The following is a 27,309-nucleotide window of genomic DNA, read 5'->3' as shown; positions in this document are numbered from 1 at the left end:
CTATGCGAAACTACTAAGAATAACCTATCAAGGCTTTGTCAGTCCAAGGATAAAAATTTAAAACCAAAACATATTAATATTAATCAACAAAAAAAGACGGAAAAGGTTACCGTTGCAACAGAAGTTACAAATCAAGGAGACAATTGGCCTACTTTTTTGCAAGGATTTTTCAATGTTAAATATTTATTGTTTAACTAAGGTAAAGAAATTTTAAATTTATGTCATAGCTAGGGCGATTTTTTGTTACTAAAGTTACTTTTTTTTGGTTGTACCAATTAACAAACGAAATGTAGAACCAAAATTTCATGGTTGGGGAGTCAATATTCAAGAAGTTATCAAGTTACCAAAAGTCACTTTTTGTGTTTTTAGGTTACTTTTCATTTGTTAGGTCACTTTATTTTGCATACTTTTTGCCTAATTCCCTTATTTATTCATCTTTCATCGCTACTGTAGAGATGAATTTTCATTCTATGTAGGCCTAATGCCAAGACTTTTAATATATCTTCTACTATGGTACGGATTTTTGGTTTGCACGAGCCCATGCTTGTTCGTATCGCGTGTAATCCCGAAAACTCGTAAAGTAATTTTTTCGATGAAACAAATTATGTTAACTATATTTAACCACTTTTTTTCTCTGCAACAGCTAAAGTGTTTAATTGACAGAAACTCTGCCAGAGAATGTAAAACATTACATGTGTGTAATTTCAATCTGCAACTACAGTAGGCTATAATTTGAGCACAAATTGAAGCTAATTTAAATGTTTTTTTTATGTTGAATTGCTGCTTTTTCTTTCGCTTTCTTGTTTTCGTTGAATACACGTGGTTGACTAAAGTTACTTTTTGGTTACTTTTTCGCAAAAATAAAGTCTCTTTTTTAATTTTTTAGGTTACAAAAAAATCGCCCTAGTCATAGCCTATTTGTAATTTTTCTGATGATCCCTTTTGATGATTTCTATTCAATGTGAAAGTTTTCACTGCAGTCTGCCCGAATAGCTCAGTTGGTTAAGTGCATCGACTTCACAAAAAACATCAACATCAAGCGGCGCTGGTTCGACTCTCAGGTTGTGCGCTTGAGTAACGCATTTCCGGCACAGCTCTTCATTCAGCGGCACCTAGTGGATGGAATAATTCATGGACAATAAGACTTCAACAATTTTTTTGAAACTTTATTCTGTCAAACTCGATGACCTACTTCAGTGATTCAAAGCCTGTAGTAGCCTATAGGCCTATGCAAAACTGCCGATATTAAGCTCTCAAAGAAGCTTTCTCAGTCCGAGGATAGAGATTTCCATAGTCAATCAATCAGTCAACTATCAAACCTAGGTTTTACACGCTACGTTAAAGCTATAGAAATTAACTGAAGGAGAGTAGGCCTAGGCTATGTGACATAATCAAGGATTGGATAGAATACACAAATAAGCAGAGATGTACGTATACGCCGCAAATTCTACGCCGCATACTTGCGGCGTAGAATTTTTGTTTGCGCTAACGCTTGCGGCCACATTTTTTTAGATAGTTTGCGCTTGAGGCTACGCCGTAAAGTTTTCGCGGTTTTTTAGCGCATAGCGTCAACGCATACTTTTTAATGTCTTTTTTTCGCTACAACACGCCAATACCTTCCAGCACTGCAGTTGAAAGAATATTTTCAATGGGCAAAGACATATTGGAACCAAAACACAGCAAAATGTCAGATGAACACTTTCAGATGCTTGTGTTTCTTCGTGGAAATTCAAAATAAAACTTGTTTATTTCGAGTGGTTTATACCGTGTGAATGTTTGGCACCTACCACCTAGCAAACAAAATTAGTTTACGGTAGTGTATGCGCTGACGTTGACGCCGCCAACTTTTTTTACAAGTTGCGTTGACGCATACGGCGTATGTTTTTTCGAACGTTTACCTTTACGCTGACGGCGTCAATATTTTTTGTATGCGCGTACATCACTGCAAATATGGGATTGAGAATTGAGATCATATATTTATGTTTTAGGAGATGATTTGCCTCATCTAAGAGCTCTTTGTCAATTAATCTCTTGTTGATAAGTAGGCCCACATTTTCTCACCCGCTTCATCGATCTACAACCAGTTGCATAGGAATCGCATATTCAGGGGCGCCGGAAGCGGGGGGCAGGGAGGCAGACAAAAAGAAATGTACAACCAAAATTTCATGGTTGAGGGGTCAATATTTAAGAAGTTATCAAGTTACCAAAAATCACTTTTTGTGTTTTTAGGTTAGCCTACTTTTCATTTATTAGGTCACTTTATTTTGTATAACTTACTTTTTTGCCTAATTCCCCTATTTATTTATCTTTCATTGCTATACTGGAGAGACGAATTTACATTCTATGTAATGCCAAGACTTTTAATATATCTTCTACTATGGTGCGGATTTTAGGTTTGCACGAGCCCATGCTTGTTCGTATCACGTGTATTCCCGAAAACTCGTAAAGTAATTTTTTCGATGAAACAAATTGTGCTAACTATAATCAACCACCTGTTTTCCCTGCAACAGCTAAAGTGTTTGATTGACAGAAACTTCCTGCCAGAGAATGTAAAAACATTTCATATGTGTAATCAGAGATGGGCATGATCTTGATCTTGAAGATCACAAGTGATCTTAAAGATCAAGATCGTGATCTTGATCTTCAAGATCACTTTTTTTTTGGTGATTTTGATCTTGATCTAAGATCACTTTTTTTGTGTGATCTTGATCTTGAAGAACAATAAGATCAAGATCACTTTAAAATTGAAGTTTACTTAGTAGATAGAGGCATTTTTTTAGAACTCGTACTGCACAAAGTAGTTAGTGGTAACTACTAACATTAAGCCACTGTTAATATGATATGTGTCTAACAAAAAACGATTTAAAATCTCCATCTAATCTGGTCAGTGTTGCCATTTCAAAATTGAAAAAGTTTTCTGTGTTGGTCATAATAAAGAAGTCAACTTTCATGTACTTTATGTTGACGTATAATAAAAAATGATTTAACTTTGTTCACAATTTCCATGTGTGAATTAAAAGAAATGTTTGCTTTCTTTAACCCAATTTTAGATGCTTCAAAAGTCTAGAATGGCGGTGTTAAAAAATCTGGACTCCAGCCGACTTTGGTCATGCAAAGTGGTTTATTGCAGCAAATCAACCAGACCAAGACTTGTTTACGGTCTGAGTATGGAGCGGTTTGTCTGACCGCAAACCTCTGAACTTTTTTGATAGTAGACAACAGTATCAAGACTATCAAGGTTGCAAGATGGATAAATGGCGCAATAAACATTGACATATTACAGTGAAAGCTAAAACTACTTAGTAAGCCTAACACGTATAAAAACTCTCACATGAACCAGACAAAAATTTGGTAAAAAATTATGCAGTTTAAAGTTTATTTATTTTCATTTATTATAAATAAAAAGTATACAAACAATTTCAAATTTTGCGACTTTTTCAGTAACTTAGGCTACTACCAGTGGCGCCGGCAGGGGGGGGGCAGGCGGGGCAGCTGCCCCCCCAATGTTTTGGGCATCATTTTTTTTATTTTTTTTTATTAATACATATTAATTTTTTTTTAATATTTGGATCTCAACCTAAGTAAGTAAGCAAGTAAGTCAACTCAAGTTGCAAGGGGGGGGGGGAGAGAGGTAAAAGCTCTCTCTTTAAAAAAAAGTATGGAAAACCTTGATGACTAAATTGTACAGTAGATTAAAAGATTTTCTACAGAAGCAAAGATATAGACTTTTTAAAGTTTTAACTAACGTCACATTGATGTAGAAAAATAACAACCTGTTAAAATTTTGACACCTCACACTCCCATGACTTCTTCCGCGCGCATTTTGGCATTGGTTGCTTGCAGTGATTCTTTCACTTAAACAAAACGTTTTGTTTCAGCAGTTTTGAGTTGTTCGATTCTTAAGTTGTAAAGGAGACTCAATTTCTCCAATATTTATCATTTATGTTTCTTCTTTAATCTCAGCAGAGTATAAAACTTGTAAAAGTTTTTCATCCATACGACGTCATGAATGAAATTATATCTCAAATCAGCCTAATGACGTGACATCATCTAAACATTTTACCGAATAATAAATTAACAAATTCGATCGTCAAAAGTGGTTTGGTGGTGGTAAATATTACGTAATGAAAAAAATGTGATAAGGTTGGAAGACATTACGTCATGTATTTTCAATACAAATATGAAGTTTAAAATTTATTCTTTTGTTCATAGTCGTAATCCACCTTCAAAGCGGTACTACAAAGAACAATTTTCGATAAGGGGGGCATCAAGAATAAGTCGACATGACTTTTAACCCTTAGAAGGTTGGGCTCCTGGAGTCTTGCTCAGTTTGGGGGGGGGGCTGTCAATTCTTCTTATGCTTTAGGAGTGATATTTCTGTTATTTTGGCACGGTTTCAAAATTTGGGATTCACTTTGTAAAATTATTCACGCTGAGCATATCCGAAAATTGAAACTATGTGAATTTTAGAACTGCTTATATACGTTGAAATGTTGAAGTCACTTATGAGTGTAATTTGTAGCGTGAGTTTACACATTATTTTTTAGTAGAGTAATGAAGAACGTGCATAGTAATGTTGTGATTAATTTTTTTTTCATTATTTTACATACAGCCAATGCCCTTCACGCTGTGAAACAGTTAGGATTAACAAGACATGGGCCAAATTAATTACTTTCATCCAGCTGATGGGAAAATGTTTCACAATAGAATATGAAATATTTCAGAGGATGTGCTGAGAAATGCCTTATATCTTTCAATTTATAACCTTTATTCGCTCAAAATTTCAGCTCAATAGAGGTGAATAAAAGTTAGGAAAAGTCAAGAAATCTCGTAGTCGCAGCCTCAGTGGTTTTAGAGATTAACTGTTGATACAAAAAGTTGAATTGACAGCCCCCCCCCCCAACCTTCAAAGGATTTGCATTGAGTCAACAGATCTATGCCTGGTTTACGTCAGCTCCGGGGATCAGTGAAATATAAGGTTGTCATCTTCAGTGCAACAAGACCATTGATTGATTGGTTTAGTGAGGATTCGTAGTCCCATTGCTTTCATTTTGAGTGATCATACTGATTTTCAATTTATTCCTACAAGACGTTACGTAATGCAAAAATATATAACTAAGGTTGGAAGACATTACGTCATGTCTTTTCAATTCAAAATGAAGTTTAAAATTTATTCTTTTGTTCATAGTCGTAATCCTCCTTCAAAGCGGTATTACAAAGAACAATTTTCGATAAGGGGGGCATCAAGAATATGTCGACATGACTTTTAAGGTTTACGTCAGCTCCGGAGATCAGTAAAATATAAGGTTCTCATTATCGTGATTGTAAGCCGCGGGAAATTTTTTCTCTAAAAAACAGATTCCCGGGAAGCTAAACATTTTTTCCAGCCCTGGTAGAAAACAAGAGAAATTAAATAATATACCACTGTCTTGCATGTCTTGCACCAGTGGCGTAGCCAAGGAAAGGGGGTTCGGGGGTTTCAACCTTTCAAATTGAATTTACGGATGTTAATACATTGTTTACAAGAAAAGTTGTAGCCTATGATGTAGTTTCTCGTCAAACTGTGCAAGGATGCAAGCCATCTGCAACTGCTGAGATCGCTTGTTCGATCTAGATTAACATCTAAACAGCTATTCGTTATACAAAACTTGAATATATCAGAAATAGCCTAAAGTAACTTCATTGTCTCAAAGCTTTTTGTTTGACACCCCGGTTTGACACTCATCAAGATGTATGACCTCTATGACGTTACATTTTCTAAACTTTGGGTTGACTTCAGAGCATAAAAGTTAGCGACTTACCGGAATAAGATCGTTTTTTGAATCAACCAAGGAGAAAATTGATAAATAATAAAACTGTAATAATCTCGCAAAAAAAAGCAATCAACCTATGTCTCTAAAACAAAGTTTGCCTAATTTTAAACGAAACTGCATTAAAAGAGCGAGTTTTGCCAATACCAAACATTCAAATATCTCAGTCTGGAATTAGCTTTCTTCGTCGTATGAGCTGTTCTTCTGGACTATATGTTTGGGCATGATGTCATCAGCCACTCGACAGTCTCGTCATCCAGGGCCTTCAGTCCAGGCGCTCCATGTGGTGGTTGATGGATTGGGCAGTCATGGACGACATGATCTACTGTCTGGTCTGTGGCGCCACACTCGCATCCCGGTGAGGGAGCCAGGCCCCATTTGCACATGTCTGAACGAAAGCGACCGACGCCGGTTCGTAGGAGGTTAAGCCGGACCCACGCAAGTCTTGCGAGGGACATTCCCGGAGGGTGGGGATCGACGTCGGGTAGGAAATCACGGAGTCGGGAGGTGTTGTTTTGCCACTTCATGTTCCATGTGTAGTTCGTCCAGTGTGCCGCACTTATTCCAAGATCTTCAACGTTGTTCAGAAGCTGTCGTGCGGCAGGCACAAATGGGCGTCTTGATTTCAGTCGCTGCTGTCCTCCAGGTAGGCGCTGGAATGTACTGTGGAGGAGGTGGTCGGGGTCCAGTGCGCGACGAGCAAGGGAAATCATGGCTCCTTTACGGCGAAGCTCAGCAGGTTGGATGCCTGCAAGGATCCAACCATGGAATTAGCAACAAGAAAACATAGAGACTTAGCTTTATTTTCGAAAAATGCCGAAAAAAAACATGATCTTATCCTTTTGCTATGCCACCAGACAGCACCATTTTACAGAAATATTCATACCCACAATTTTGTTGAAAACGCTCTCAGAATGCACCAAACTGAAAGTAATTTTTCAAAATTTTCTGGGGGAGGCCCCCAGACCCCCCGCCGCTAGGTGTCGCCTTCGGCGAACACGCCATCGGGCTTCGCCCGCCGGCTGTCAACACCCCCCCTTTCAAAATTTTTGACTATGCTACTGTCTTGCACTGTCAATATTTTGCCCCCCCAATGTTGAAGGTCTGGCGGCGCCACTGGCTACTACTGTAATTAACCTCGGCCTTGGGTGTGACGTTGCGATTCTACGCAAACTACGTCAAAAATTGATAGGCCTGATAGCAACAGTCACTAACTTAAAAAACTCAATTCTTATTACAATATTACTTATTACATTACAATTCTTAGGCCAGCGATCGAGTAGTTAAAAGTAAAAGTTAGCAATACCAACTATATACCTTTACCCAGGTTGCTTATAGTGATTATTTTTTACTACATCATTGATCAAAAACTTCATTTTTTTTCAAGTACACAAAAAGTGATCTTGAAAGTGATCTTGATCTTCAAGATCACGATCTTGATCTTGATCTTCAAGACCACATAGTTTGGTGATCTTGATCTTGATCTTCAAGATCACCTATTCTTGGTGATCTTGATCTTGATCTTCAAGATCACCAATACTGGTGATCTTGCCCATCTCTGTGTGTAATTATGATTTTAGTACAAATTGAAATTAATTTAGATGCTTTTTTACGTTGAATTGCTGCCATCTCTTTCGCTTTCTTGTTTTTGTTGAATAAAGTTACTTTTTGGTTACTTTTTTGCAAAACTAAAGTCACTTTTTGAGTTTTTTAGGTTACAAAAAAATCGCCCTAAATTGATTACCTAACAATTATGCAACAATGTAACAAATATGTAACAATTAGATGTGTTGTGTCGCATTAACTATTTCAGTACGTACGCCAGTAGTAAAGATGCCGTAATAAAGATGTCATATCTCATTGTGGGTCGCGCAATAAAACTTGCATTAAAAGTGGGTCGCGAACTGAAAAAGGTTGGGAAGCACTGCTTTTAAGTGTCCTGCCAAGGAGACAGCTACATGCTTTTGAGCGGTGTAGAACCAGCGCCCTTTCAAATGCCATGTCAGGGCATGTCAGTGCCACATTTCACCTCATACCGGAAATAGGTCAATTTAATTGTTAGGTAAGGTAGTTCGTGAGCAAAGTGTTTACTTCATGCATCAGCCTGCATCAGGCTGCATGACCAAGCAAGCTTCTTCTTGAATTCGTTACTACTTTGATAGATAGGCTATACAACAAGTAAAAGGTAATACTCATTTGTACGTATCGAGTGCATGACTGCAATTGTTTCCACTGTAATCAATTTTATTCTATGGGACATACTTTCAATCAATTCGAAATCTTGACCGCCATTTAGGACATGTGTTCTCGCGACCCGGTAGCAACCTTTTCGCGACCCGATATTGGGTCGTGACTCGGTGTTTTGGAACCCCTGGTCAAAACTAACGATTTTCAAAGTATGGGTTGCGCCGGGGGTTGCGGCCCAAAATCGAGCCTCCAGCTTTTTTCAGGTCGAACGCCAAGCCCAAAAATTGAGTCTTATGATTTATGAGTCACAAGAGAGTTTGTCAGTTGCAAATGCATTGTTAATCAATTGCTTCCCCCCCCAAAAAAAGGGGGAGTAATGCTATTACAACGTTTGGATGACATTGTGTTGCATGTTGAATGACGGTTGGTCACAGCGGTAAACCATAATCTCTTCGTGGGAAAATTTTAACATAAAGTTCCCGAATCCGTTCGTCTGTATATAATGACCGAAGAAACACACACTTGAACTTCTTTTCAAACAGTGTATTTCTGTAAAATTAGCCCGCGGCTATCGAAATGACTGGTGCAACGCCTTACACCTCAAAACTGTCACTACGATACAGATTACTTGGATAAAAGACGGAGAATTTGTCCAGCTAGCAAGCACCAAATAAACCAGTTAAATGTGCGACCGACTTCCAACAAACAACTTCAAGAATGAATCAGAAAAAATTGTGATAACTCAAAGGCACGAGAGCAGTTCGTGACGCAATATTTCATGTCCAAACAGGTCTCAAACTGAAACAGGTTTAAACCGGTTTCAACAGGTTTGACACAAGTCTTGCGATCGATGGTGCAATTTTGGCTCATGTTTTAGGAATTTCCATGACGTAATATTCAGTAGACTTGAACGGTTTCTACATGACGTTTGACCAGGCGAACAACCGTCTGGAACATAGCGGCCCCTAGTTATGACAGTCTGACATGGCATAACTAAAAAAGAATTGACGACAATTGTGAGCCAATGAATAAAAACACATGATACACAAATTGTTTGAATCACTCACGTTTAAGTTAATACGCAAATACAAAGGGCATGCAAAGAATGAACAGCAATAAGAATAAACACGACGATACATGAAATTGGTACCATAGGTATTAGGTACACGCAAAAAATGATGCTATATACAATGATTGCGATAATAACCGACTGTTCTGGGCTCAGACAAGTGTCGGCCACCGCAGACAAAACCAGGCTCAAACCCTAACACTTAGGTGTTTGTTACGGCCAATCTCTGTACAAATCAAACGTAATATAAAACCGTTCAAGTCTACTGAATATTACGTCATGGAAATTCCTAAAGCATGTGCCAAAATTGCACCATCGTTCATAAGACCTGTTTGGACCTGTTTGGGCCTGTTTAAACAGGAAATATTACATCAGCTTAAACACCTGTTGGAATGACTTCATAATTGTCTTTCATTTATTGCGTCACAGTTACTTTCTACGTGAATTTGAGATATTGATATCTATTCTGGTCATTCGTAAAATGATTGTTTGAAAGTTGGCCGCACATTTAACTGTTGGCTTAGTGCTTGCTAGCTGGACAAAAGTTCCGTCTTTTATCCAAGTAATCTGTTGTGTAGTGACAGTTTAAGTGGTGTAGGCGTTGCACCCCCTCGTTTTCGGTAGCCTCGGGCTAATTTTACAGGAATACACTGTTTGAAAAGAAGTTCAAGTGTGTGTTTCTTCGGTCATTATATACAGACGAACGGATTCGGGAACTTTATGTTAAAATTTTCCCAAGAAGAGATTATGGTTTACCGCTGTGACCATAAAAAATAAAAGACGATTCTCTGTCTAGTGTTTGGCACAGAAGCACTTAGAAGCAAAGAAATAATAAAAGAAGATCTTATTGGTTGGTAGTCTAAAGAAGCAAAGAAAATTAAAGACATTTCTTCTCGGTAGGCAACTGAAGAACTTTAAGCTAAAAAGTAAAGACATTTTTTCTCAGTTTGGTACAGAAGAAAAATAACTTTGACATTTATTGGCAAGAAAGAAGATTAAAGGCAATCCATCTGTGCTTGAAGATTCAAGTGGAAGAATCCAAGCAAGTTTTGTGGACGTTTGGACTTCACATACTCGTACAGCTACGGTATCGTGCATTTAAATTCTTTTTTGTATTTTTTACGGTCTTTGCAGTTAAGTTTTTTATAACTACTGTAATTTGTGTGTTTGTGTAACTTAATTTTTTAATTGTTAAATTTAGCCCTAACATTTAATATGTCTACACTCGGTGGCGACAGGGACTCGACCGCCGTCGACTCGACTGAGTTTAAGCCTGATGATGTTCTTTGCGGTCGGGCAGGCCATTCTGGGGAGGGACCCATTAACGATGAGGCTAAGTCAGTTCGAGAGGCCCGGCATCTTAGACGGGATATTTTGACTCAAATTGGGAAACTTTCTATAGCCCTAGGTTCTTTGAGTGATAAGCAGGAACTGTTAATTTTTAGATCTAAGTTATCTACTTTAGAAGAGGAATTACGGCATTTCCATGCTCTTTTGAGTAAAATTGTTAACTCTGCAATCTTGGCAGAACTTCGTGATAGGGTAGATCCCGAATTTAACTCGTTAAAAAATAACTTCGAACAAAAAGAAAGTGAGTTGTCAGATAGGTTGGATGCTGACATACATCCTGAGGATAGCGCCTCACATGTAAGCACTAGGATGTCTGAGAGCTCGTCACGGATAGTTGCACAAATTAACCTACAGTTAAGACGAGAGGAGCTCCAGATCCAAGCTGAGGCCGAAGCAAGAGCTGCTGAGGCCATCGCAAGAGCTGAAGCCATACGAGCTGAGGCTGCCGCACGAGCAGAGGCTGCCGCAAGAGCTGAGGCCATACGAGCTGAGGCCATACGAGCTGAGGCTGCCGCGAGAGCTGAGGCCGACGCGAGAGCTGCTGAGGCCGAAGCGAGAGCTGCTGAGGCCGCCGCGAGAGCCGAAGCTAGAGCTGCTGAGTTCGCACTCAAAGACGCTCAGTTGAGGGCCGAACAACGTAAAGAGGTAGTTTTAGCTGAATATCGTTCTGAGTTGGGCTCCCGGCGTAGCTCTAGGAAGGGCTCTTCTAGGCATTCCAGAAGTGAACATCAATCACAGTTTAATTTACCTAACCTTTTCCACACGCCTGTTCAATCCGTAAGTGGACCTGTACAATCCACATGTTTTCCAGCTGTTTCAGGAGGTCTCGGGGCCGCGGCTAAGGATCTTCCGAAGGCTGTAGAGCCAAGGTCTGCAAATTACAACCGAACTCCTCCCCCAGAGCGTACAGGTCACGGGGCCGCCAATAGCAGTAATGCTTTGCCCCCTTCACAGTTTTCAGCGCCGCTAGTTTTTGATCGCCCAGCTACACGTAATTTGGGTGGTTGTGAGAGGCGTATCGTGTCTCCTGATTTTAACGTATGTGAGGATCGTGATCGGGCTGTGCATGTGACTGAGCCCACTCAGCCCATTAAGGGATATAGCTTGTCTTCTCCCGCTAAATCGAGTTCTCAACAGCAGGATTGCTTTTTTGAATACCAAAATAGTAGGACGTTCTTCGATAAGGCGGCCTTGATTGGTTACGATGGTAATAATATGCCATTTGTCTTCTTTAAAAATCGTGTTATGGCCTTGATGGCAGCTTCGCCCTTTAAGGGAACTCGTTTGACTTTGTTGCAAGCAGCTTGTGTTAGAACAGCTGCACAAACGATTGCTAATTTGGTTTCTGACACTCCTGGCTTGTCAGAGGAAGACAGGATAGAAATGTCGTTAGCTCGCTTGTCCCAACGTTTTGGGGTTCGTGGAGGTCTTTTCGCAGAACCAGAAATTAGAAAGTATCGCTATGGTAGCAAATTGACTTCTATCTCTTCCAGTGATTTGAAAGAGTTTAAAGATGAATTGTCGCAGTGTTTGCTTTACGCGAAAGCTTATGGTCAGCGTGATAAATTAGAAGGACGTTTTGTTTTGGATTTGGCTAAGCGACTCCCGTTTGACGCTAAGCAGCGTTATCTTGACTTTTTAGGTGATCAGTATGGTAGCACTGAGGAACCTACCTTTCAGAGTTTGTTTGATTTTGTAGTACGGGAGGAAACGCGCAAGTCGACTGATTTTAGCATTATGCTAATGGGCGATTCTGGTGAGTCGCAGCATTTTAAAAAGTTTGGCAAAGGAAAATTGCCTTCATGTCCGGTTAGGCAGACGTCGGTAAAACCCCATGATAATGTGATTTCAGGGAGTTCGCAGTACTCGACTGCTGTTGGCGCACCGCGCGGCGGTGTGGCCAGACGTAGTGACATACCGGCATGTTTTTGTTGTTCGTCACGTGGTCAAGTTGAATATCATTTTTTGTCTAATTGTAAAGAATTTTTGCGCTTGACACCTAAAGATCGGAGAGATGTCATTGTGAAAGCTGGCAAATGCTTGAATTGTTTGCGCCAGCATATGGTTAGAGACTGTAATCATGCAAATAACTGTCGTAAGTGTGGACCTACCAACGATAGGAAACACTATTTTCTTCTGCATGATTTTTATGTGACGTCACGTGATTCTCTGGATTTGGTCGGTAAAGATGAGGCTGGTGCCAGAGTTCCTGTGCGTAATGTTAAGATTGGAAATGTTAAAGCAGCCTTTAACCGCGTTACTGCTGCTCGTGTTTTGAATCCAATGACTGGCAAATCGAAGTTGGTGTATTGTCAGCATGATCCTGGTTCGCAGTTGACCTTTGTTTCGAGTGACTTGGTGTGCGAACTTGGTCTTAAACCGTATGATAAAGCGTCGTTTAAAATGGATACTCTGGCTGGTCAGAAACCTACTTGTGCTGACCTTGTTAAACTCAACATCCAGTCGTTAGAGACTGATGAACTGTTTTGTGATATAACCTCGGTGGTTAACCCAGCTTGGGCTGACGATGTTAAAACTTTACCCCATAAACAAGATTTAAGTGGTTTCCGTCATTTTCATGACGTGAATATGTTTCATTTGAATGATTGTAGTACTGTAGATGTACTGATTGGCAACGACAACGCTTATTTGATGTGTGCAAAAGAAGAGCGTGTTGGTGACAATCGTAGTGAACCGCATGCTTTGCTCACTCCTCTCGGTTGGTTGGCTTGTGGTGGTAAGTCACCCTTAGTTGAAAGCGTTGCTAAAGTGTGCAGAGTGCAGACGTCTTCAGAGTCGGATGTCATCTCTGGCTTTCAGCGTAAAATTGAGTCTCGCGATATGGAAATAGCAGACCTGAATAAAGTCATTCAGGATTTGACTTTGCAAAATGAAACCTGTGAATTGTCTCGCAATGATATTTTGGCTAGAGAACTTGTCGAACCGAATATTGAGTTGAAAGATGGTCGATTTGAGATACCTGTTCCGTTGAAGGAAGATATTGATCTACCTAACAATTTTGTGTTGGCGTCAGATAGAGTTGCTGCTTTAAGAAAGAAAGCTTTAAAACAACCTGAACTTCGTGATTTCCTTACTGACACCATGAAAGATCTTAAATCTAATGGCTATATTGAGCGCGCGGGTGAAGCAGGAAATGTCAAGGGATTTGAATGGTATTTACCATACTTTGTGACGTCACAATTAAAAAAGCGCATTGTTTACGATGGCAAGTCTGAATTTCGAGGAACTTGTGTTAATGATGTAATGTTTTCGGGTCCTGACTTGTTAAACCCTCTGGTAGATGTCTTGGCTAGATTTCGGCTTGGTAGATTTGGTCTCATGGCTGATGTGACTAAATGCTTCTTTCAAATAAAGTTACCTGAGTCGCAAAGGGATTTGTTTCGTATATTGTGGTTTGAAGATGATGACCTTGAAAATGGTAGGATGGTACCATTTCGTTTTTGTGTACACCCTTGGGGAATAAAGAGTAGCCCGTATATCGCTTGCTTGGCTATAAAGAAAATGATCGAGCAGAATCCCAGCAGTGCTGGTGAATTGTCTCTCTGCAATATTGCAAATAATATGTACATGGATGATTTTATATTTTCGGCTGATAGCTTAGAGGAAGCTCAGCAAATCACTCATGAATCAATTGCTTTGTTTGATAGCCGTGGGTTTAAACTTGTTAAGTGGAGTGCTAACAAGGAGGCTATGATTGTCTTGTCAAATTTGGATAATGAGATGCTTTCACCTTTGATTCGTGACATTGACTTTCAGACTGAAAATATGACTTTGCCATCAGCGAAGACATTGGGTTGTGTGTGGCAAACCGAGTCTGACGAGATGCGTATCGCATGTTCCTTAAAGCCCTTAGCTAAACACACGCGCCGAAGTATGCTCAGTCAGCTTGGACAAAATTTTGATCCGCTAGGCTTTGGAGCGCCATTTTTTCTAAAAGCACGCCTTATACTTCAGCAATTGGCGATAGACAAGTTTGATTGGGACACCGAGGTCCCTGATAGCTTTGTTAAAGAGTGGGAGTCGTGGCTTCGCTCTTTGGACCTGCTTAAGGATTTTTCGTTACCGAGATGGTATTTTGCAAACTCTGGTGTGTGCAGTCCGGATGATATTGTTTCATATCAATTGCATGGGTTTAGTGATGCTTCGAATCAAGCTTTCTCTTCTGTTGTTTACTTACGTAGACTGGTTAACGGAGTTCCGAGTGTGTCTTTCGTTCTGGGTAAATCTACCATTGTTGTAAAAAATCAGTTTTCTTGGCCGATAGCTAGGAAAGAGCTTGTTGCCGCTTTGAATACAGCAAGACTCGTGAAGCAGGCCTACGAGGCATTGAAGATGCCCGACTGCCTTAAGTATTTTTGGTGTGATTCTCGGACTGTGTTGCAGTGGGTTAAGAACCCTGATTTACGTTTGAATAAGTTTATTACGCGTCGAGTTGAGCATATTTTATTGTTATCTGGAGCCCAGGATTGGCGTTTTTGCCCTACCGATATGAACCCAGCTGATGTTGGCACAAGGCCAAATCTTATTACAAAGAAAGAGTTTCGAGAGTTGTGGTTAAATGGTTCTAGTCTTCTCTATCAGTGTGAAGAAATTCCATCTGTAGAAAACCTCACTCCAGTACCTGTCCATAGCCTATATCTTCGTGACGAAGAGGGGTCGCTTGACGTTGGACAGGGTGGCCTTCACAGATTGATCGAGGCCGCACCTTCTTTGTATGTTATGAAAAAGAGAATTGCTTATTTGGTTGCTTTTGTTGAATTTTTGTGCTGTAAAACGAGAAAGCGTAGCTTTATGAAGCCAAAACTGGACGCCTCTTATCTTAATAGAGCCTTAGACTTAACTGTGAAGTTTGTTCAGAAGAGCGTGTATGGCGATGTGTTACATTTAATGACCAAACGATCGCCGGATGCACTTGAGGAAGTGATAAAGCGGGGTAGTGTTGGCGCTTCGCAACGTGAGAAGGAACGCTTGAAGGAATTGCGTTCACTTAAAAAGTACAGACCTTGTGTAGATGATGCTGGTGTAATCCGCATTGAAGGGCGCTTAAGTAATTCTCCCGAGATTTCTCTAGAAGCAAAGCATCCGATTGTTTTGCCTTCGAAACACCCCTTCACTAGGCTTGTTGTACTGTCGCATCATAATCGAAATGCGCACTGTGGAGTACAACACACTTTGTTGTCTACGCGACAGAAGTTTTGGATCGCTAATGGTAATGCTTCCGTGAAGAGGTATCTTAATGATTGTGGTGTATGTGCGATTGAGAAAGCTCGGCCTATAAGGCAGCTCATGTCTGATTTACCTTTGTCTCGCACAACTGCCCATAGGAAACCCTTTTTTGATTGCGGCTTGGACTATCTTGGACCATTGACCTTTGTTGAAGGTAGGAGTCACAAAAAAGCTTGGGGACTCTTATTCACATGTATGGCATCTCGCGCTATTCATGTTGAGCTGGTTACGTCATTGTCGCTGAGTGATTTTTTACTTGCCTTTACAAGGTTTACAGATTTACGTGGGCAGGTTAATGCTATCTATTCCGATAATGGAAGTACCTTTCAGGCAGCATCTAAGAAGTTACCCGAGTTGATAGAATCAGCTGAATTCCACAACGCCCTGAGACAGAGAGAGATAAACTGGGAATTTATACCTCCGTATGCTCCGGCGCAAGGTGGCGCCTGGGAGGCAATGGTAAAACAATTTAAAATCGCATTTTTTCACATTTTGGACTCTTCAATTCGTAAGCCCAATTTTATTGAACTGCTTACGTACACAGGCAGTGCCGTTCGGATCGTGAACGAACGCCCTTTGGTACCTTTGAGTGACGACCCTAGGGATTTTACTGTCATCACCCCTGCCTCACTTTTGACCCCATACTTAGACCCATACTGTGCTGTTGGGCAACCACATGATCGTGACCAATTAAGAAGGGATTATCGGTTCAATTTGTCACTTTCTCATCAGTTTTGGAATAAATGGATCGATTTTTACTTGCCAGGTCTTCAGGGCCGGAAAAAATGGCTAAAAATGGCCGAGAATTTGGAGCCTGGTCAACTTGTAGTGGTAGGTTCTCTCCAAGACATTGGTAAACGTGGGAAGTATCAACTTGGGAGGGTGCATGAGGTAGTTCCACAAATTAGGAAAGGGAAGCCTGTGGTTCGTAGAGCCAAAGTTGCCGTCTGCAACTATGATGAGAGTACGGGGAAAGTGAAAGTAGACTACGTGTTGAGGGATATTTCGTGCCTCGCCCCCGTAAAGAACACCTAAGTGTTAGGGTTTGAGCCTGGTTTTGTCTGCGGTGGCCGATACTTGTCTGAGCCCGGAACAGTCGGTTATTATCGCAACTATTGTATATAGCGTCATTTAGCGTGTACCTATGGTACCAATTTCATGTATCGTCGTGTTTATTCTTATTGCTGTTCATTCTTTGCATGCCCTTTGTATTTGCGTATTAACTTAAACGTGAGTGATTCAAAAAATTTGTGTATCGTGTGTTTTATTCATTGGCTCACGATTGTCCTTCAATTCTTTTTTAGTTATGCCATGTTAGACTGTCATAACTAGGGGCCGCTATGTTACGGCCAATCTCTGTACAAATCAAACGTAATATAAAACCGTTCAAGTCTACTGAATATTACGTCATGGAAATTCCTAAAGCATGTGCCAAAATTGCACCATCGTTCATAAGACCTGTTTGGACCTGTTTGGGCCTGTTTAAACAGGAAATATTACATCAGCTTAAACACCTGTTGGAATGACTTCATAATTGTCTTTCATTTATTGCGTCACAGTTACTTTCTACGTGAATTTGAGATATTGATATCTATTCTGGTCATTCGTAAAATGATTGTTTGAAAGTTGGCCGCACATTTAACTGTTGGCTTAGTGCTTGCTAGCTGGACAAAAGTTCCGTCTTTTATCCAAGTAATCTGTTGTGTAGTGACAGTTTAAGTGGTGTAGGCGTTGCACCCCCTCGTTTTCGGTAGCCTCGGGCTAATTTTACAGGAATACACTGTTTGAAAAGAAGTTCAAGTGTGTGTTTCTTCGGTCATTATATACAGACGAACGGATTCGGGAACTTTATGTTAAAATTTTCCCAAGAAGAGATTATGGTTTACCGCTGTGACCAGTGTTCTTTACGGGGGCGAGGCGCGAAATATCCCTCAACACATAGTCTACTTTCACTTTCCCCGTACTCTCATCATAGTTGCAGACGGCAACTTTAGCTCTACGAACCACAGGCTTCCCTTTCTTAATTTGTGGAACTACCTCATGCACCCTCCCAAGTTGATACTTCCCACGTTTACCAATGTCCTGTAGAGAACCTACCATTACAAGTTGACCAGGCTCCAAATTCTCGGCCATTTTTAGCCATTTTTTCCGGCCCTGAAGACCTGGCAAGTAAAAATCGATCCATTTACTCCAAAACTGATGAGAAAGTGACAAATTGAACCGATAATCCCTTCTTAGTTGGTCACGATCATGTGGTTGCCCAACAGCACAGTATGGGTCTAAGTATGGGGTCAAAAGTGAGGCAGGGGTGATGACAGTAAAATCCCTAGGATCGTCACTCAAAGGTACCAAAGGGCGTTCGTTCACGATCCGAACGGCACTGCCTGTGTACGTAAGCAGTTCAATAAATTTGGGCTTACGAATTGAAGAGTCCAAAATGTGAAAAAATGCAATTTTAAATTGTTTAACCATTGCCTCCCAGGCGCCACCTTGCGCCGGAGCATACGGAGGTATAAATTCCCAGTTTATCTCTCTCTGTCTCAGGGCGTTGTGAAATTCAGCTGATCCTATCAACTCGGGTAACTTCTTAGATGCTGCCTGAAAGGTACTTCCATTGTCGGAATAGATAGCATTAACCTGCCCACGTAAATCTGTAAACCTTGTAAAGGCAAGTAAAAAATCACTCAGCGACAATGACGTAACCAGCTCAACATGAATAGCGCGAGATGCCATACATGTGAACAAGAGTCCCCAAGCTTTTTTGTGACTTCTACCTTCAACGAAAGTTAAAGGTCCAAGATAGTCTAAGCCGCAATCAAAAAAGGGTTTCCTATGCGCAGTTGTGCGAGACAAAGGTAAATCAGACATGAGCTGCCTTATAGGTCGAGCTTTCTCAATCGCGCATACACCACAGTCATTAAGATACCTCTTCACGGAGGCATTACCATTAGCGATCCAAAACTTCTGTCGCGTAGACAACAAAGTGTGCTGTACTCCACAGTGCGCATTTCCATTATGATGCGACAGTACAACAAGCCTAGTGAAGGGGTGCTTCGAAGGCAAAACAATCGGATGCTTTGCTTCAAGAGAGATCTCGGGAGAATTACTTAAGCGCCCTTCAATGCGGATTACACCAGCGTCATCTACACAAGGTCTGTACTTTTTAAGTGAACGTAATTCTTTCAACCGTTCCTTCTCACGTTGCGAAGCGCCAACACTACCTCGCTTTATCACTTCCTCGAGGGCATCCGGCGATCGTTTGGTCATTAAATGTACCACATCGCCATACACGCTCTTCTGAACAAACTTCACAGCCAACTCTGAAGCACTGTTAAGATAAGATGCATCCAGTTTTGGCTTCACAAAGCTACGCTTTCTCGTTTTACAGCACAAAAATTCAACAAAAGCAACCAAATAAGCGATTCTCTTTTTCATAACATACAAAGAAGGTGCGGCCTCGATCAATCTGTGAAGACCACCCTGTCCAACGTCAAGCGACTCCTCTTCGTCACGAAGATATAGGCTATGGACAGGTACTGGAGTGGCATTTTCTACAGATGGAATTTCCTCACACTGGTAGAGAAGACTAGAACCATTTAACCACAACTCTCGAAATTCTTTCTTTGTAATAAGATTTGGCCTTGTGCCAACATCAGCTGGGTTCATATCGGTAGGGCAAAAACGCCAATCCTGGGCTCCAGACAACAATAAAATATGCTCAACTCGACGCGTAATAAACTTATTCAAACGTAAATCAGGGTTTTTAACCCACTGCAACACAGTACGAGAATCACACCAAAAATACTTAAGGCAGTCGGGCATCTTCAATGCCTCGTAGGCCTGCTTCACGAGTCTGGCTGTATTCAAAGCGGCAACAAGCTCTTTCCTAGCTATCGGCCAAGAAAACTGATTTTTTACAACAATGGTAGATTTACCCAGAACGAAAGACACACTCGGAACTCCGTTAACCAGTCTACGTAAGTAAACAACAGAAGAGAAAGCTTGATTCGAAGCATCACTAAACCCATGCAATTGATATGAAACAATATCATCCGGACTGCACACACCAGAGTTTGCAAAATACCATCTCGGTAACGAAAAATCCTTAAGCAGGTCCAAAGAGCGAAGCCACGACTCCCACTCTTTAACAAAGCTATCAGGGACCTCGGTGTCCCAATCAAACTTGTCTATCGCCAATTGCTGAAGTATAAGGCGTGCTTTTAGAAAAAATGGCGCTCCAAAGCCTAGCGGATCAAAATTTTGTCCAAGCTGACTGAGCATACTTCGGCGCGTGTGTTTAGCTAAGGGCTTTAAGGAACATGCGATACGCATCTCGTCAGACTCGGTTTGCCACACACAACCCAATGTCTTCGCTGATGGCAAAGTCATATTTTCAGTCTGAAAGTCAATGTCACGAATCAAAGGTGAAAGCATCTCATTATCCAAATTTGACAAGACAATCATAGCCTCCTTGTTAGCACTCCACTTACCAAGTTTAAACCCACGGCTATCAAACAAAGCAATTGATTCATGAGTGATTTGCTGAGCTTCCTCTAAGCTATCAGCCGAAAATATAAAATCATCCATGTACATATTATTTGCAATATTGCAGAGAGTCAATTCACCAGCACTGCTGGGATTCTGCTCGATCATTTTCTTTATAGCCAAGCAAGCGATATACGGGCTACTCTTTATTCCCCAAGGGTGTACACAAAAACGAAATGGTACCATCCTACCATTTTCAAGGTCATCATCTTCAAACCACAATATACGAAACAAATCCCTTTGCGACTCAGGTAACTTTATTTGAAAGAAGCATTTAGTCACATCAGCCATGAGACCAAATCTACCAAGCCGAAATCTAGCCAAGACATCTACCAGAGGGTTTAACAAGTCAGGACCCGAAAACATTACATCATTAACACAAGTTCCTCGGAATTCAGACTTGCCATCGTAAACAATGCGCTTTTTTAATTGTGACGTAACAAAGTACGGTAAATACCATTCAAATCCCTTGACATTTCCTGCTTCACCAGTACGCTCAATATAGCCATTTGATTTAAGATCTTTCATGGTGTCAGTAAGGAAATCACGAAGTTCAGGTTGTTTTAAAGCTTTCTTCCTTAAAGCAGCAACTCTATCTGACGCCAACACAAAATTGTTAGGTAGATCAATATCTTCCTTCAACGGAACAGGTATCTCAAATCGACCATCTTTCAACTCAATATTCGGTTCAACAAGTTCTCTAGCCAACTTATCATTGCGAGACAATTCACAGGTTTCATTTTGCAACGTCAAATCCTGAATGACTTTATTCAGGTCTGCTATTTCCATATCACGAGACTCAATTTTACGCTGAAAGCCAGAGATGACATCCGACTCTGAAGACGTCTGCACTCTGCACACTTTAGCAACGCTTTCATCTAAGGGTGACTTACCACCACAAGCCAACCAACCGAGAGGAGTGAGCAAAGCATGTGGTTCACTACGATTTTCACCAACACGCTCTTCTTTTGCACACATCAAATAAGCGTTGTCGTTGCCAATCAGTACATCTACCCCAGCCAGCAAGCCTATATGGGCCCCACATGGGGACCCATATGGGCTGATGTACGGGCCCCATGTGAGATGCCCATATGGGGCCCATACACATTGTGTCCGCGGGCATCACATTGCCCCCATATAGGCTGCCCATATTCATTTATGGGTTGCTCACACTCAACCCACAAATCTAATATGGGCTGCCTATATGTAACCCATAAATCTAATACAGGCTGCCCATATGTATATCAGGTATATAACTGCAGACAGATGCCAAAGTGCCAAACTGCAAGCAGTGAACTTTGCGCAACGCATGGCAAGGTGCCCCCAGTAAAGTGCTCAATCGGCGTAAGCCAAGAGCGTCAACTGCAGACAGTGCACACGATGATGAACTGTTTTATTTTGATCAACAACGCACGAGTAGGTATATAGGTCCATGTGACATTTTCCTATTTGTGGTACGTAAACACAAAAAATAGTACTACTGCTAACCTTGCCAAAGTGCTCCAACTGCAAGCAGTGAGCTTTGCGCAATGCATAGCAAGGTGCCTCCAGTAATTTTGCTTGTTCAATTTCATTTTGTGTTTGTTTAAAAGATCAACAAAAGTCGTTTGAGGCAACTAAAAAATCTCAAAGTCTAGACAAATGCTGATCGAGGTGTATATCATATTAGTATGGGTTGCCCACAAACCTTTGAATCACTGTGTGGGTAGCCCATGGTCTGCCCATAAAAAATGTGAGCAGTCCATGGTCTGCGCATAAAAAATGTGGGCAGCCCATGGCCTGCCCATGAAAAATGTGGGTAGCCCATGGTCTGCCCATAAAAAATGTGGGCAGCCCATGGTCTGCCCATAAAAAATGTGGGCAGCCCATGGCCTGCCCATGAAAAATGTGGGTAGCCCATGATCTGCCTATAAAAAATGTGGGCTGCCCATGTTTTGCCCATAAAAAATGTGGGCAGCCCATGGTCTGCCCATAAACAAAGTGGGCAGCCCATGGTCTGCCCATAAACAAAGTGGGAAGCCCATCAATATTTCATGCTTAGCCCATGATCAATAATTTTATGTGGCTAAATTTCTTAAAATGCATTTATATGATCACGCATTTGAAGATTGGAAGTTTTATATTCCACCTTGTCATTTAGCAACACATTCTGCAAGAAAGCCCACATTGGGCGCATATGGCAAAAACAAAAAAACCCACATAAAACCCACATGCCCACAAGCCCATTAAAATAGTATATGGGGCCCATATGGGCTTGCTGGCTGGGACAGTACTACAATCATTCAAATGAAACATATTCACGTCATGAAAATGACGGAAACCATTTAAATCTTGTTTATGCGGTAAAGTTTTAACATCATCAGCCCAAGCTGGGTTAACCACCGAAGTTATATCACAAAACAGTTCATCTGTCTCTAACGACTGGATGTTGAGTTTGACAAGGTCAGCACAAGTAGCTTTACGACCAGCCAGGGTATCCATTTTAAACGACGCTTTATCGTACGGTTTAAGATCAAGTTCACACACCAAGTCACTCGAAACAAACGTCAACTGCGAACCAGGATCATGCTGACAATACACCAACTTCGATTTGCCAGTCATTGGATTCAAAACACGAGCAGCAGTAACGCGGTTAAAGGCTGCTTTAACATTTCCAATCTTAACATTACGCACAGGAACTCTGGCACGAGCATCATCTTTCCCAACAGAATCCAGAGAATCATGTGACGTCACATAAAAATCATGCAGAAGAAAATAGTGTTTCCTATCGTTGTTAGGCCCACACTTACGACAGTTATTTGCATGAACGCAATCCCTAACCATATGCTGGCGCAAACAATTCAAGCATTTGCCAGCTTTCACAATGACATCTCTCCGATCTTTAGGTGTCAAGCGCAAAAATTCTTTACAATTAGACAAAAAATGATATTCAACTTGACCACGTGACGAACAACAAATGCATGCCGGTAGGTTTTTACGTCTGGCTTCACCACCGCGCGGTGCGCCAACAACAGTCGAGTACTGCGAACTCCCTGACATCACATCATCATGGGGTTTTACAGACGTCTGCCTAACCGGACATGAAGGCAATTTTCCTTTGCCAAACTTTTTAAAATGCTGCGACTCACCAGAATCGCCCATTAGCATAATGCTAAAATCAGTCGACTTACGCGTTTCCTCCCGTACTACAAATTCAAACAAACTCTGAAAAGTAGGCTCATCAGTGCCACCATACTGATCACCTAAAAAGTCAAGATAACGCTGCTTAGCGTCAAACGGGAGTCGCTTAGCCAAATCCAAAACAAAACGTCCTTCTAATTTGTCACGCTGACCATAAGCTTGCGCGTAAAGCAAACACTGCGATAATTCATCTTTAAACTCTTTCAGATCACTGGAAGAGGTCGAAGTCAATTTGCTACCATAGCGATACTTTCTAATTTCCGGTTCTGCAAAAAGACCTCCACGAACCCCAAAACGCTGGGACAAGCGAGCTAACGACATTTCTATCCTGTCTTCCTCTGACAAGCCAGGGGTGTCAGAAACCAAATTAGCAATCGTTTGCGCAGCTGTTCTAACACAAGCTGCTTGTAACAAAGTCAAACAAGTCCCCTTAAAGGGCGAAGCTGCCATTAAGGCCGTAACACGATTTTTAAAGAAGATAAATGGCATATTATTACCATCGTAGCCAATCAAGGCCGCCTTATCGAAAAACGTCCTACTATTTTGGTATTCAAAAAAGCAATCCTGCTGTTGAGAACTCGATTTAGCGGGAGAAGACAAGCTATATCCCTTAAGGGGCTGAGTGGGCTCAGTCACGTGCACAGCCCGATCACGATCCTCACACACGTTAAAATCAGGAGACGCGATACGCCTCTCACAACCACTCAAATTACGTGTAGCTGGGCGACCAAAACCTAGCGGCGCAGAAAACTGTGAAGGGGGCAAAGCATTACTACTAATGGCGGCCCGTGACCTGTACGCTCTGGTGGAGGAGTTCGGTTGTAATTCGCAGACCTTGGCTCTACAGCATTCGGAAGACCCTTAGCCGCGGCCCCGAGACCTCCTGAAACAGCTGGAAAACGTGTGGATTGCCCTGGTCCACTCACAGGTTGAACGGGCGTTTGGAAAAGGTTATGTAAATTAAACTGCGATTGATGTTCATTTCTGGAATGCCTAGAAGAGCCCTTCTTAGAGCTACGCCGAGAGCCCACCTCTGATCGATATTCAGCTAAAACTACCTCTTTACGTTGTTCAGCCCTCAACTGAGCGTCTTTGAGTGCGAACTCAGCAGCTCTCGCGGCGGCCTCAGCTGCTCTCGCTTCGGCCTCAGCTCTCGCGGAAGCCTCAGTTCGTATGGCCTCAGCTCTCGCGGCAGCCTCAGTTCGTATGGCCTCAGCTCGCGCGGCAGCCTCAGCAGCTCTCGCTTCGGCCTCAGCTCTCGCGGCAGCCTCAGCAGCTCTCGCTTCGGCCTCAGCTCTCGCGGCAGCCTCAGCTCGAATGGCCTCAGCTCTCGCGGCAGCCTCAGCAGCTCTCGCTTCGGCCTCAGCTTGTATCTGGAGCTCCTCTCGTCTTAGCTGCAGGTTAATTTGTGCCACTATCCGAGACGAAGTCCTAGACATCCTAGTGCTTACATTTGAGGCGCTATCCTCAGGATGTATGTCAGCATCCAACATATCTGAGAACTCACTTTCTTTTTGTTCAAAGTTATTTTTTAACGAGTTAAATTCGGGATCTACCCTATCACGAAGTTCTGCCAAGATTGCAGAGTTAAAGATTTTAGTCAAAAGAGCATGGAAATGCCGTAATTCCTCTTCTAAAGTAGATAACTTAGATCTAAAAATTAACAGTTCCTGCTTATCACTCAAAGAACCTAGGGCTACAGAAAGTTCCCCAATTTGAGTCAAAATATCCCGTCTAAGATGCCGGGCCTCTCGAACTGACTTAGCCTCATCGTTAATGGGTCCCTCCCCAGAATGGCCTGCCCGACCGCAAAGAACATCATCAGGCTTAAACTCAGTCGAGTCGACGGCGGTCGAGTCCTTGTCGCCACCGAGTGTAGACATATTAAATGTTGGGGCTAAATTAACAATTAAAAAAATGAAGTTACACAAACACACAAAATTATTAGGCTACAGTAGTTATAAAAAACTTAACTGCAAAGACCGTAAAAATACAAAAAAGAATTTAAATGCACGATACCGTAGCTGTACGAGTATGAAGTCCTAAAGTCCACAAACTTGCTTGGATTCTTCCACTTGAATCTACAAGCACAGATGGATTGTCTTTTAATCTTCTTTCTTGCCAATGATTGTCAAAGTTATTTTTCTTCTGTACCAAACTGAGAAGAAATGTCTTCACTTTTCTTTGCTTCTGTAAGAGTGTAGACTACCAACCAACAAATCTTCTTTTATTATTTCTTGTACTTCTAATTAGTTCTTCTGCACTAGCTGACAACAAACACGTCGTTTAATTTTATGCCTTCAAGTGCTTCTTGGCCTACCAGCTAACAAATTCGTCGTTTATTTTTCTTGCTTTAATTTCTTCTTGGCCTACCAGCTAACAAGAACTCGTCTTTTATTTTTTATTTTTTTTGCTTTAATTTCTTCTTGACCTACCAACTGACAAATATCGTCTTTTATTTTTTTTGCTTTAATTTCTTCTTGGCCTACCAACTGACAAGAACTCGTCTTTTATTTTTTATGGTCACAGCGGTAAACCATAATCTCTTCTTGGGAAAATTTTAACATAAAGTTCCCGAATCCGTTCGTCTGTATATAATGACCGAAGAAACACACACTTGAACTTCTTTTCAAACAGTGTATTTCTGTAAAATTAGCCCGCGGCTATCGAAATGACTGGTGCAACGCCTTACACCTCAAAACTGTCACTACGATACAGATTACTTGGATAAAAGACGGAGAATTTGTCCAGCTAGCAAGCACCAAATAAACCAGTTAAATGTGCGACCGACTTCCAACAAACAACTTCAAGAATGAATCAGAAAAATTTGTGATAACTCAAAGGCACGAGAGCAGTTTGTGACGCAATATTTCATGTCCAAACAGGTCTCAAACTGAAACAGGTTTAAACCGGTTTCAACAGGTTTGACACAAGTCTTGCGATCGATGATGCAATTTTGGCTCATGTTTTAGGAATTTCCATGACGTAATATTCAGTAGACTTGAACGGTTTCTACATGACGTTTGACCAGGCGAACAACCGTCTGGAACAACGGTCCATAAATGTTTCATAAAGCATTTAGTAGCTAGGCCCTAGGCTACATTTTTAAACAAAGGCTTTATTTAAAATTTTAAAGCTATGCTCCCTCAGCAGTTTCGTTTGTCCAATGCCCACTTCTCTAAAAAATTCTTTCTATCTGCAGTACCTCACTGCGTGCAGAAGACTGCAGAAGTACTGATTTGTATAGGCTATTAGTTATTGTGTTCACTATTTAGGTTTTAATATCGATAAAGTTCAACCTAATTTTTTTATTAAGTCAGGTCTACTGAAAATGCTGACTAAAATAATTTGTGTAAAGTAGCGAACAACATTCACAAATGAAAAATGGCTACGACAAAAATAGATTGAAAACATCTGATCTACACTGAGCTTGAGCCCATTCTTCCTCATCCCTTTAAGCTTAAGCGTCAGTAGCCTATACCTAGACTTTTTACCACTTGAAATTTGAAACCAGGTCCCAAGTGTGCCCTTAGCCTAATTAATTTGACGCACGATCGCTAGATCTATCAAGTTTGATGGTCAACTCAGCCTAGTCTTGGCTTATTAGTTTTCTCAAAGTTACTCAGAAGTCAGCCGTGAACAATCTAGGCTAATTTTGTTTTCAGCTTCGCAAAGTAGTTAGAAAGAAATAAAACAATAAAAGCGTGGTACAAGTACTGTAAGTCATTGTGAAAGTAAAGGTAAAAATAAGTTACATATATAAAAATAAACTGATCTGTGGGCACAAGAGAACATCGTTTTCAGATAGCTACTCAGCAAGCCATACCCAGCCAGTAAATCAACATTTTTTTTACGTTAATGCAATGTCTGCAAACTGATTTTCCGACGGATAGAATTTTGACAGAAAAGTTGTTCATTAAA

General features: G+C 41.2%; 1 pseudogene across 1 annotated transcript in view; it reads right to left on the bottom strand.

Annotated features, from left to right (window-relative positions):
- LOC145782499 (serine/threonine-protein phosphatase PP1-gamma catalytic subunit A pseudogene) overlaps positions 1–27,309 on the bottom strand; it is a 202,139-nt pseudogene that overhangs the window by 153,824 nt on the left and 21,006 nt on the right. The window lies entirely within an intron of this gene.

Source organism: Aplidium turbinatum, chromosome 13, assembly GCF_918807975.1.
Source record: "Aplidium turbinatum chromosome 13, kaAplTurb1.1, whole genome shotgun sequence".
In the NCBI taxonomy this organism is placed as follows: domain Eukaryota; kingdom Metazoa; phylum Chordata; class Ascidiacea; order Aplousobranchia; family Polyclinidae; genus Aplidium; species Aplidium turbinatum.
This window is presented reverse-complemented; position numbering and strand designations above follow the sequence as displayed.